Here is a 13,199-nt window from a genome sequence, read left to right as displayed (position 1 = left end):
TCTTTGTTTTTTTCCCCTTCTAAATTCTGATAGCCAAGCAGAGGGAACCGATGCCACAGATAAGCCATCCAGATGCTGAGGTCTATAGTCATGCAGTGTGGAGCCCTGGCTGAGTTTGAGATTCCGTGCAACCCACCTCATCCTGTATTATGCTATGATCTACACCAACTTCAAGAGCTACTGCAAATCTGTGTTTCAAATAAGGAAATTCTACGTGTTTACAGAGAAGATCGACCAAGAGATATCAAGACAAAGGAGGTGTGTTAGTTCTGGGGAAGGGCTTTTAGGAGGCTGGCGTGCCAGGCACTCTTTTTTTTTTGTTTTAATGTTCGAAAACCACAAAAGATATCACTCACTGAAAGCAGTAAAGTGGCAGCATGGCAGCAGAAACACAGCATGGAAGTGAAAGGAAATAATAGAGGTATGGTAGACCAACACAGGCGATATCTAGGCATGGATATATGATGCCCTACCTTGCTCCAGGACCCCAAGAACCGTCACGGCAGCCAGCAGATGGATCTGCTCCAACATAGCGACACTATAAAACCTGATTTCCCAAGCAGGATCTCCTCTAGCCAGGTCCAGTCCTTGCTGATGCGTTGGTTGATGGTGGTGCGGGCAGCACAGGCTTGCCCTAAGTGAACAGAAAAGTTCAGTATGCAGCACTACAAACTAGGACTGCAGCTTGCCCGCTACTTTGTGCACAATGGCAGATAAAGGTCCGATGGAGAATTCCACTCCCACCTTCTCTTTTCCAGGAATACAATATGAGGAAGTGGGAAAGCCAGCAGAAACCTCACAGGAGAGATAAGAGAGGAGAATGAGGGGACGGATCTCAGCAGCCTAGCTAGCTCTTCCCTGGAGTTATGGGTCCAGCAAAAGCCAATGTACGTCCCTCCTTCAATGCAGCACAAGAAACTGCAGCCCTCTTAGCTGCTCTGCGCTGCTCATAGCACAAATCACCACGTTTGGGGCATGCAGACCCTGTGCTCAAGTGCACGCGTTGGCACAGAACACAATTGTTGCACAGGTATGGCACCAAATAAAGCCCCACGTGAAAACCTACTGCAGATGTAGGACAGGGTGTGAACAAGTGCAAAAGGTACAGATCTGCTTTGCATAGACCTGGGGTGAGTCCTGTACAACAGTCAGACAGCGAGGGAGGGCTTTGAATCTCTTCCCTGTGCTGGAAAGGCTGGGAGCTGAGCACTTCTGCCTCCCTCTCTGTCCTCAGCCAAAACAACCCCTGTGATACACATCAGTGAGAGATTAGTGGGAGTGAAATCCAGCACAATCCATCAGGATGTAGCAACAAGAGACCGAGGGCATCACATGCATGTGATCACAGCAGCACTCGCCGGTCCCTGCCCAGTGCTGGCAATGCTGCCCCTGGACCCCGACTTCGTGTCCTTCCTTTCCATCACTTGAAGAATTTGCCTTTGGTCCAGGGAGAGGTGAATGAGGTTTATGACAAAGAGCTCATTAATCTTCATTATCACAGAAAACAAAATCAGATGGATGCAAGAGGAATTGCACTGTATATCCGACGTCATTGATGGACTTTTTAAGGAACAATGGGCAGGCTCTGGCTTTGTGCCTCACTAGCAGATAAAGTCACTCAGAGTAGTGACACCGATGTCCCAGCTTGTTTCTCAAAATACCAAACACCATTTTTCAAGCTTCAGCTGTAAGGCTGTTTTATATCAGAGCTGATTCACTTCCGTTTCACCAACTGTTTAGGAATATGAGGGAGGTGGTGGTTTGTTTTTTCAGCTCAGCTGTCAAAGAAATGAAGGACTTTCCTGTGCCAGCTCAGAAAAGGCAGAGGTCTCAGTGCACGGTGTAGTTTCCTTTTCCCTCATCTCCTGGCTGATTACAGCCTGCTAGCAAAAGAAAATACAAAGCACAACGACTGAACAAGATCTGTGCTCACACCTCAGCGGTGCAGCATGACCTGAGCTCAGTGCACGTAGGAAGACTAGGCCAGGAGGTGTTTCAAAGGACCCTACAGAGTGCTCCCATTCCCCAAATCATCACTAGTTGCAAAACACTTCAGATATCATCTGGAATAGTCTGAATATAACAAGGTCAGTAAAAATATGAATGAATAAACAAGCACAGGCATCTCTCCCTTCCTCCCTCCCATGTAACCACCATTTCTCAAGCTGCCTTTACCTCCTGCAGACTACCACATTTTTCTATTTGCTGTTTGTGACCACCACGACTCTCCATATTTTCCATTCTCACCCGGCATTAGGAGTGGGCATTGGCACTCCCTGCAGGCACTAAATGCCATCTGAGGGGACTGGCCCTGGTGCCCAGCATCCCACTGATCACAGGAGCCACCAGCAGCCGCATGCGTGGGTCCAGGCCGGGGCCTGCAGGTGGGTTCCCCTTGCCTCCACCACCATCCCACTAAGTGCTCACACCCGACTCAGAGGCTCTGCGGTCCCATGGCAGCTCACCCCATGCTCTTGCTTGGGCATGAGGCTCACGAGGCTGCGAGCAAAGGGCTTGGTGCCTTAAGGTGTCTGAGTAAGCCACCGCATCCCCAGGAATGAGGGAGGCAGGAGATTGGGTGGAATGTCACTGCTGTCACCAGCCACATGCAATGACACTGGAAGAAGCATATTGCAAAACCTCACCCTCCAAGGCTGGCACAGCCGAATTTCCTCCTGTTTGATGACAATGCTGCAGTTGCAGGTCCAGGCTGGGTATGGATTTAGAGGGTTGGAGCTAAAGGAACGCTGCCTGCTCCTCACTGCTGTGCCACTTGAATGTGGCACAATGCAGAATCACTGCGCCTCCCACTGACTCATCGCAGGACGAATTGCTCTGTGCCCACGCTGCCAGGGCTTCTGCCACCACCTCCTGCAGCCATTAAACCCTCCTACCTCCTAATTACCACTTTCAGATCAGTGCTGCAGGATGGTTCATGATGCTTATCTGGATTAAGAGTGATCTTGGAGGAAAAACAAGCAGCACAGAAAGCCCAGGGCAGCTTTTGGCAGCAGGGTGCTTTGCCATACCTGTTTTTCCCTGGCAGCAGTGGGGCGAGGAGAAGCCAGCAGAGCCCAACGACGTCACACACAGCAAGATTGCCCTGGAAATGCATTCCATAAAACGGCGACAGGCCAAGAGCTCTGTTAGCGGAAAAGGAAAAAATTTGCATCTGATCAACTCACCCTTCAGCTGTGAAGCACAGCGGTTCCTTGACCTTCCAAAAATCACAGAAACACAGAAGTGTTTTCTAATACAGTTGGCACTCGTGCTTCCTTTTGCTTCTACTTCTGCAGCTGCTGAGCACATCCAAACCGAGATGGTTGAACTGCATGTGGGAACAGTCAGTGCCCTTCTAGCAGCCACATGGAGAGCAATTTTAGTTCAAAAGGATTAAAAGCTACATAGTTAAAAAAAAAAAAAGTTTTCCGTTCAAAAGTATTCAAAGTCCCACAGGAAAACAAACAAACAAACAAACAAACAAACAAAAACTTACCCATAAAGAAAAAAAAGAGGTTTTTGTGTTCAAAAGATGAGCCTCCAGGCCTTGGTGCAGCCAGCTGGGTACCCCTTGGACTGGGAGGGGTGCAAATAACCAGCAGCCTCTATCTGCAATCAGCATCTCTTGAGATGTCCTCAGAATTCTTGGGTTTTGCAGCTGCAAAAGGAAGTGTAGGATGAAAATATGTGGCATGAAGACAGAAATTCATAATTTCGTCCCTTGATAATACAGCATTGGCCAAGCTCAGCCAATCCTAAGGAGCAGGGATGGCCGCAATTTCTGCTCTGCAGATGTTACCGAAGCTCCCTGGAGGCTCAGATATCACTTTGATTTGTGCACAACCCAGGCAGTTTGCAACAACTTTTGAGGGCAAAATCAGTCTTCTATGGGATGCCTTAACCATGTCCCAGCAGTCCTAATGACAGTGATCTTCATGTCAGGAAGGACAAAGTGCTTTGTCAGCAATAGGAGGGAGCTTCACTATAAAGCCTTTGGGAAACTATGGGAATGAGTATGTGGTACTCATTTTGTCAGGGATAATTTAGAAAATATTTTTTTTAATGATTCTTTTTTCTAAAGACATTTGGTGACCTTTATCTGTATGAATATTACATCTGGCCAGAGGGCATATCCATATATAAGCAGTGCTAAAGTGCTGCCCTTACTCACCTTACTCAGCATCAAAAGCTACTGAGATGCACAAATGGCCAAAATCTGTTAAAAATACATAAACAGGAAAGTTCAGCCCCTTTTTATCCAGCCCTGCATCGTAGTATTGTCACATAGAGCAGTTCCTTTGCCAGTATTCCTTTTTCAGCAGAATGTCAGAAAAAGCACTGGAACAAAGAAGAACAACAGCAGAAGGGCGGCTGCGCTTCTGGCAAAGCAAACGAGAGATCCAATCTTGGGAGCAATATTGCAGAAAGCAGGGATGGGAAGGATTTCCTCCAGTGGTGGGACACACACTTATTATTATCCTATAGTGATGTGGAAAAAAAGTGGCAGGGCTCCCTTCAGGCCACATGGAAAAGCTTCAAAGGCTGTAAGCAGGGCGGCTTGTCTGTTCTGAATTACAGGGCGAGGGAGCACAGCACTCGCTGCCCGGTACGTGTGGGTCAGGGGGGGTCAGTGAGGGGCTGAGAGGACGGATGGGGCCTGAGGGCAGCGGAGGTGGCTGTGGGAGATCTGGGACGTGGAATGTGGCACAAGCAGGATGGGCAGCTGCTTCCTGCAGGAAAGGCACTGAAGGTGACAGCGTGGCACCTCCTGCACCTGCTAGCAGGCGTCTGGGGAGCAGTCAGACATCACAAGGGCGAGGTGTGAGCCGAGAGGGAATTAGTTTCTGGTTAGCAGCTGTGACTCCTTTGTTCAGATGCCTTTGCTCAGTCAAGCCTGGCTGAAGCCAAGCTGACCTGAGTGCAGAGGGCAGCAGTGCACACCACGTGCACAAGGCAGGCCCTCAGTGCCAGCACCAGGCTGTCTCCACGGCAGTCCGCATCCCACCATAATATTGGCAGTGCAGGCTTCTGAGCCTTTCTGTCCCACTCCGGCCTTGCGAGGCAGGGCTGCAAGGACCAGCTCCAGCACTGCTCTTCCTTCCTGCGCCTGCTGGTCCCACACACCACATCATGCCCTCCAGCTCAGGGTGCTGCCTCACAGCGGCTGCATTTCAGGACAGAGGGGTGAAAGCCTGGGCTGTGAGTTAGGAAACTGTGCTCTTCCCAGAGGTATTTGAGAAGCAAATAATGAGCCTTCGGGCACCAAGAGCTTTTGCAAAAGGTGAGGAGCTTCCCTTCAATGACCAGTCACACTCTGAGACAGGAACTGCTTTAAGAACAGCTGGGTTTGTTTTTAGGGTGTGTAACAGAATAGAACAGCCAGAAACAGTGCAAAATACCAAATCTTCCTGCACACCCTCACCTCCAGCCACATGCAGGCTGGGTGGCAATGGTGGTGTACTGCAGGGCTCTGCAGCTCTGCTTTCTGCCAAAGGCTGCTGCTCACGGTGGGTTTGGTGGGCAGATCTGATTGCGAGAACCACCACTGTCACTTCCCCTCTGCGAATGAACATCACGGTGCCACTCTAGGAAAAAATGTTTAACTTAAACTTGCTCTCTTTGCTATACAAATCCCTCCCGAGACATCATGATTTCAACACATTGTTTAGGAAACAAATAGATGTCACACCTGTGATTTGTGCACACAGTGTCAACAAGCAGGATGGGCAGTACCAGCACATGGATGCCACTGCACCACACCTAAGAATCTCACTTCTCAGCAGCCACCTGCCTGCTGCACACAGCTCAGAACTGGGATGCTGCCCAGGAGCTTTGTGCTTTGTTCTGGTGGTGGCCACATCCATGAACAAAACTCCCAATGACAAAATTACACCCTGTGCGTCCTCACTACGCCTGTAAGATGGTATTCATCTCCCCTGTGATGGAAGCAGCTTTCATCTGGGTCCAGCATGGCAAAGCAGAACCAGACACAGCACAAAGGAGCTCAGCTCTCTGTACTGGGAAGCTCTGGTGCTGCTCACCACAGTCTCCCATCACAATCCAGTCCTTTTCTTCAGTGCCAGCAGACATCCCAGACGTTGCTATGTCCCACGCAGTTTCAGAGATTACTTGTAACAGCTTGTTTGCTTTGTTCACTCTCTTGGTCTTCTCATCCCAAATACACCTCTTACATTTTTGGCTGTTGCTATAGTTCCGCAAATACCAAAGAATAATTTGCCTTGCTTTCTGAATAGGCAATAGATCTCCAGTATCTGTGTGACAATTGAGTTCTTGGCAGCAGGAAGAACAGCACTAGAAAATAAAAAGAAAAGTAGATTATACAAAAAAGGGATTTAAGGGAGATCAATCCCACATTCCTACAATTGCTCAAGAAGAGCAGTGGAGTTTCTCACACTCCATTTTAAAGACCTTTCACTAAGCCACGTACCACTGAAAAAGAATTAACATCAATCCATACGCCTGCTCATCATTTGCTGATACAATCCCAAAAGGATGTTGCCTGGGCAGAGGCAGCCAAACAGGACCTCAGTGCTCTTGGCATCCCCAAACTTGTATTTGTTTGCTGGGATGGCTACCAGGCTTCCCAGAGCAGGGCTGCACTGAGAGTGACTGGAGAGCTTCTGGATGGTCACAGCCCCTCTGAGAGGGGATTCTGAGAGATGAATAACACTGTGGGTGTCAACCAGGCATCCTTACAGAGTTATCTTTAATTCAGGTGCCGTTTGGAAGTCTTGTTAGGAAACCACCAGTCTGTAATAGTGAACTTCTGCTGAAGAAGGAAGTGCTCAAGAACGCACAGTGCTGTCTGTAGTGCAGGACTTATCAGGGTCTGTGCATAGGCTATTACCAAAACAAACAGAAAAATCTCCCCTCATTTTTAACAGGTTCAGTGTTTACAATAGGCTAATGCTGTCAGCTGTTATCTGCAGAATGCTCCTTTTTCTCCAGTGAAAATGAATTCAAACTCCTCCTAAAGTGCTCTCATGATCACCATTTCATCTACCAGTGATTCTTAACCCTAAATACAGAGATTCTTAACCATACGTATGCAGGTATACTAGATTTTTATTACATATTGATTTTCACTGTATGTGTATAGATTATTCAGATATATGTACATTATATACATATTTAAAACTCTGTGAAGATCTGTAAAGCAGGCACTGGTTCAGTAATAAAATAAGTAAGCCATTAGGAAGAGGCTCCATTTATCACAGGGATTTTGCTGAGCTTGCACTGCATCTGCATCTTCATTCTTAAAGGAGGATCTGTTGGATTTTCTATGTGAGTGCCCCAAGACAACAAAGGCAGCTATGGATGGCAGTGACTGATTCAAGCTCTGTGCACAGATACTTGCCAAGCAGGAGAGCATATACTTAGAATAAATGTCAGGAATAAGTTGAAAATGCAAAAACAAAATAGTTGACATGCATGGATTGTTACAGTGCAGTTTCTAAGAAGGCAGCAAGGCAGGCAGGTCAGCGCCAGCCCACCCCTCCCAGCATGGGGAGCCCTCACCTTACTCCCCGTTGGGAAACCAAACCTCTGTATTTTTGAATCTGTCTGAGAACAGCACCGTCCCCTGAGGCATAGATGACATTTTTAATACAGCCTTAATCAGACATCACGTTTCATTCCTCCTCTTTCTTTAGTTTCTACCGAGCTGAGTAGCAGCATGCCCTCACAACTGGATCTATTCCTTTCAGTTATACCACTCAGCCCATGATTAATTCAGCTCTCGGGTGATAAGATCTCTCCAAGCTATCTGACCTAAGAAAGAGAGCAAAGGTAGTCAAGTTTCACTCGTATAACCTTACCCATTCCCCTCCCTCCCGTGCCAAGCAGAACCTCCTGACCCCAGCCCACCATTTCCCTATCACCAACACACCCAACGAGGCCTCTCCTTCCCCGAGCTCTGTTTGCTCTGAGAACAGCCAGCTCTGAGTTCTCTGCCTCCACACCTGCACGGGTTTTTTCTACACGAGAAAGCTTCTGTGTCCTCCAAACCCACAGAGAATACCGCACTGTTTGTTTCAGTGACTCTGCTGCAGTGCTGCTCTTAAGCCTGTGACTCACCCCATTGCCTGAGATGCTATTAGAACAGCCGTGCCGCATGTAGGATTTTTAACAATTTCCCCCTGCTGAAGGCAAGGCAGTGCCACCTGCAAGAGCAGGGCACATTCAGCTCTGCACCCTCAAACCAGAAGAACTTGGGCCGTCTCCATGCTCTCGCATCCATTTTTGCTCACATGCTCTGCTCTAAAAAACCCTCTTTCATTTTGGAAACGCCAATTCCTTGCATGCCCATTCATATCAGCAGCGGTGGCAGCAAGATCCAACCTCTGCAGTAAACCTGGAGGAAGGGCTCTGCTGTTTCCTTGCCCAGAGTGAAGCCTTTTCGTAAGGAAAACTCCGGGAATTCCAGCGATGCTCCCCGGAGGTGCGAGGCGTCCGTTCTGCCGGAGGGCCGGGAGCCGCTCGGGTCGCAGATGGAGCGTTGGCTGCATTCCTGCCGCCAGGCGGCGCTGCGGCGCTGCGGATGTCGGCAGCCCCGCGCCTGGATCCGCCCTCGGGACAGCAAGGCGGGCGGCAGCGCCAGAGAGCCCCGCTGTCATTTTCGTCGGTTAAAAAAAAAAAAAGGTAGTCTTATCTCTTTTCTGAGTAATAGCGGCATGGGAGAGGGAGCTGACACCATCGAGAGGAGGCTGGGACAGGTCCCAGTGCTCGAGCTGCACCAGCGCGGTCATGGGTCTTTGGAGTGCCGTCCTGTCTGCACCAGGAGCTGGGAAAATGCGATGGAGCACACTGTTATTTTGGGGAGGTGCAAAGTCTCTGTGCCTCGCTGTTCTGCTGTCACCATCCCTCCAGGCACGTGCTCTGCTTCGGATCGAAGGAGGACCAGCTGCTCCTATGGAGGGTTTTCCTTTATTTCTCAGCAGGAAGTCCCTCCTGCACACTGCTGACTTACAGCTCCTGATGTTGGTTTCAAGGGTTCCAAGCTCAACTGTCCACCCAGGCTGTGCACCAGAAGGTGTGGCTCCACAGCAACCACAGCTGAACAAAATGCATGTCCCACCTCAGCCACTGTGATTCATAGAGAAGTACTTCGGCACAAACCTGCCTTCATCAGCAATTAAATCAAGCATTAGAGATTCCATTTCACAAGTTGTTCCAAGTTTACCTCCATCTGTGTGTTCCCGTAAAGGACAATCACACCAATTCCACTGAAATCAAACCCCCTGGGCTTTGCAGGTTTGTTTTTGGCTGGGCAGGTGCCCGCTCCATCCAGAGCAGGAGGAAGAAGCGTGCGGTAGTGCAGAGAGAAATGGGCTCAGCGTGAAACCTCATGTGGGATTTAAGTGAAAACAACAAGGAAGTTGATTGTATAAACATGAAGCTCAGATGCCAGTGAGAGCCACACCTGCGTTTCAGTCTGCTCTAAAAGGGTGGTGATGTTTTTTTTGGTCAGACATGGACAGAGGCCCGCAGAAACGACAGAGATGTTCTCCTCCTGCAGCTCCAGCTGTGCTGTGATCAGGAGAGCTGTGGCCCTGTGGAGGTCACTGAGTTAAGTGCTGCTAATTCCCTGTTTGTTGACCTCGGCGAGGCAGGATTAGGGCAGGCCAGCAGCGCGAGGTGGCCTTGTGCTGCCTGCATGGCATGCCAGGAATGTGGCTGTTGGAGCATTGGTTCTGCCTGGGTCTGAAGGGGCTGCATGGGGATGCACGGGGCAGGGCTGGCCCTCGTGCAGAGCTGGAGGCTGAGGGCTGTCCTGAGTGCTGTCCTGGCCATGAGGCCTGGCTGAGTGGGAGAAGAGGGCTTCCTACCCTCTCACTTCCCCAACTAATAAATGCCATTCAACTGTTTTCTTATTCCCTGTGATGGAATTTTGGTTTCCTTTAACTGGGTTCAATCACTGTCAAAACTGAAGGTGTTTGAGGTAGAGAATGGTAAATATTTTTGTTCTCCAATAAGCAAACAGCTTTGTTGGCAAAACAACTACTCCTACATAAAACAAACATCAGCCCTGAGCTGACAGCCCACCCTACAGCCAAACCCCAGGAGGTCCAACTCTGCTGCCCGTGCCCAGCCAAGCTCACAGAAAAAGGCCTCCAGTGTGACACTTTCAGGGAGAGCACAGACCTGGGGGCATCTGAAGGCCACCTTGCAGCAAATTACATCTGCTCTCTGAAAGAAGGGGTGGAAAAGGGCACACCCAGGACCAAACTGTGCTCAGCAGACTGGTGCAGCGCCTACGGGAGCTACCAAACCTGTGCACAACCCAAAGGAACCATCAGTTCCATCAGAACCATGGTTGCTACCTATGTACAGACCAAACTTGCACCTGTTGTCTTGTCTTGCATAATTCTGACCTGTGGGTCCCAGGAGTTTTCTATAAAGTTCCCATTGCACAGGCTAGCTCCTGCACTTACACTACCACAGGAATTGTTTATCTTCTTCCACTTCATTCTATGCTTTCCCATCTCCTCCCACCCATCTGCTAGAGCTCTGCTTCTGGCTCTCTGGTGCATCTTCCTTTCACTATTTCTCCTCCCCTTGTTACAATTAATTTATAACATTTCTTACATTCACATTTATTACCTTGGAAAATGGCAGCTCTTTATTTTTAGCTTCAGACACTTAGGCCCCTCTGTTTTGACAAAGTCAATGTATCTCTCCCTGCCCCTTTCTCAAGAGTGGTTTCCAGAGATGTCACTGTAAAAAAAATGGTTTCCATCAAAGCATACCAGGGCACGTGGACATTGCCCCATAGAGATGTGAGCTTGTCTTCCCTCCTGCAGTGCAAAGTTTGAAAGAGCAAAAGTCAGTGTTCTCCTGCTGCTCATCTGTCTGTACTGCTTGTTATCTGCAGTCCCACTGATGTCCTGCAGCCCCAACCTGCCTGATTTTCCACTTACTTCATACCAGCTTTCCAGGGGAGAAAGAGATCTGAGCAGAGCTCCAGCTAATTCTTGAAATGCAAAGAGGGAATTAAGGAAGCAGGAATTCTTCAGAGATCAAGGTTACAGAGAATTAAGATCAGAAAGTAAAAGCTGAAAGTGCAGCAGGTTTCTCTGTCTGGCAGCAGGGCAGAAAAGTTGCCGTGGTCTGCCCATAAACAGAGGATTCTCCTCTTTCCTCTGAGTTCTATCTGTTCTGGATGAGTGACCTCAGGCTTTTCCAGCTTCACCATACTGCCCACTTTCTGCCTTTCAGAATTTACCTCTAAAATCAGAGAACAACACAGCATGCTCTGCAAGCACTCATTGGTGGAAATTGGCAGATCTGCTTCGATGCCTGAACAAATATAAATGAAAACCATTGAAAACCAATGAAAATTTCAACAATGCAGTGTGGTATCTGCCATCCCTCTTTCTTCCACTGCCCTGCCCTGGCACATCATAGCCTGGCCTAAAAATACCACCTGCTTAGCTGCCAGAGCACTTAAACCTCTGTGCATGGTCCGTCTGTTCCCTTCATTCCTCTTTTTTCCTCTTATCCTCTTTTTTTCTGGACCATCTATCTGTCTTATGTGGATTTTGTATTATTTTAACCAAACTTAAACATCTCAAAAATCAAGGAGCCGGATATGCTTTTAGCAGCTTGTATTTTTTTCTAACTGATTCTCTTTTTCCCCAGATGACAAAGCAGCACAGGCAGCAATGGGCTTCAGGGCTGCCTGCCTGTGCCGTGATTCAGCAGTTGTAAAAGGAAGGAATGCCTGCTTTTTTGGGAGAGGGTGGGGGAGAGCAGGAAGGCATGTATGACTGGCATGTGTGCGTGCATCGACTTCCCAGAGCTTGTGTGATTGGAGCATAGCGTTCTGCAATCCTGCAAGTTATGCTGGAGGTAATAACCTGTTTCAAAAGAGGGACTTGGAAGGCATTTGGAACAAAACTGCATTTTGCCCAGAGAGGACATGGAGCATGCTAAATTAAACATCTTTGTTACCCTTTGGAGTATTTGTTTCTAATTTAAGACACTCGGTATCTCACCTGCTGCCTGTCATTTGGGGCTGTTTCCTTGCCTGTCTCTGCATCCTGCATTTGGGCTGGGCATAGCTCAGCTGACAGCGAGGCATAGGAGCCAGCTTGTTGCCTTTGGGGAAAACTGCGACCACTGGATCCCAAACTTCAGCACAAGCAGGGATTTGCTGATTTATTTCATTTATGCTGAGCCTTATTTCCGAGCGCCAAGCACTGCCTGCATTGTCCTAATGCAGTGGAATTTTCTCTGTGGGGAGACTTATGCTGCTGACTCACTGTGTGGACTCAAAACAGATTTATGTTTGCAAAGAAAACCCCTCTCCCCCTGCTGAGGGGCAGCTCCTGCTCTGCTCATCACAGCACCCCAGCCCCAGTCACTGCTCACGCTCAGCCCTTCCTTCCACCACCACCACAGGGACTGTTACTTCTGCATCCCCCCCCCCTCCTCGACTGGTTCGGCCGTACAAACGCCGAGTCCTTCACCTTTACACAACTACTTTGCTCATTTCAGAAATATGGCATTGCTTAAAGCTCCCAGCATTACGCAAGGCCTTGAAGCAGGAGGCTGCCCGGGCCCAGTTCCATCCTCTGCCCCTCGGCGTGCTGCGCTCCCTGCCTTCCCCAAAACCCCAGCTTGTGACTAAGAGATACCAGATATGCTTATTCTTTCTTAATAGGCCGAAAACGCTTTCCAAGGGGTTAAAGAAACACAAGGGAGCAATGAAGGCGAACGTGCTGTTTAATATAACGGTGTTCAGGCCCTTAGCAGGCTCTACCCGAGCCCCCAGCTATACAAGCAGCTCCCGACGACCCAGAGCACGGCACGGAGCGAGGCGATCCCAGCCTCAGGGCCAGGCCGGAGTCCCTAGCCGTGCCCCCACCAAAGAGAATCCGCTGTGTCCCCGCCCACGTTTCAACGGCCTCCCCTCGGTCAGCCAATCGCCGCGCACTTCCTGCAACCTCACCAACCAATAGAAGCGCTCCACGAAGGGAAGAGCCGTTGGGGCGTGTTTTGAGGCGGGCGAGCCTTCGAGCGGCGGCGCCGTCAGCCAATCGGAACGCCGTACAGGCAGAGGGGCGGGCGGGCGGGAGAGCCGTTTGCCAATGGAAGAAGATAAGAGAGGTGGGCCGGGGGGCGGAGCTGGCGCGCAATAGATAGGCGGGCGGCGGCGGCGCTGGGCGGCTGGACAC

General features: G+C 49.5%; 1 long non-coding RNA gene across 3 annotated transcripts; it reads right to left on the bottom strand.

Moving 5' to 3' along the window:
• Positions 1-18: 18 nt before the first annotated feature.
• On the bottom strand, positions 19-13,193 carry LOC104913291. 3 transcript variants are annotated; one of them, XR_002119955.1, is made up of 5 exons: positions 8,098-13,193; positions 4,172-6,312; positions 3,497-3,658; positions 3,030-3,143; positions 19-634 (listed from the first exon to the last, which is right to left on the bottom strand). It is a non-coding gene; the product is annotated as an uncharacterized LOC104913291 (long non-coding RNA). The 3 variants fall into 3 exon arrangements; XR_002119956.1 differs by having other exon boundaries at positions 8,362-13,193; XR_795278.2 differs by having other exon boundaries at positions 4,172-13,193.
• Between the last annotated feature and the right edge of the window lie 6 nt (positions 13,194-13,199).

Source organism: Meleagris gallopavo, chromosome 15, assembly GCF_000146605.3.
Source record: "Meleagris gallopavo isolate NT-WF06-2002-E0010 breed Aviagen turkey brand Nicholas breeding stock chromosome 15, Turkey_5.1, whole genome shotgun sequence".
NCBI classification, from domain to species: domain Eukaryota; kingdom Metazoa; phylum Chordata; class Aves; order Galliformes; family Phasianidae; genus Meleagris; species Meleagris gallopavo.
This window is presented reverse-complemented; position numbering and strand designations above follow the sequence as displayed.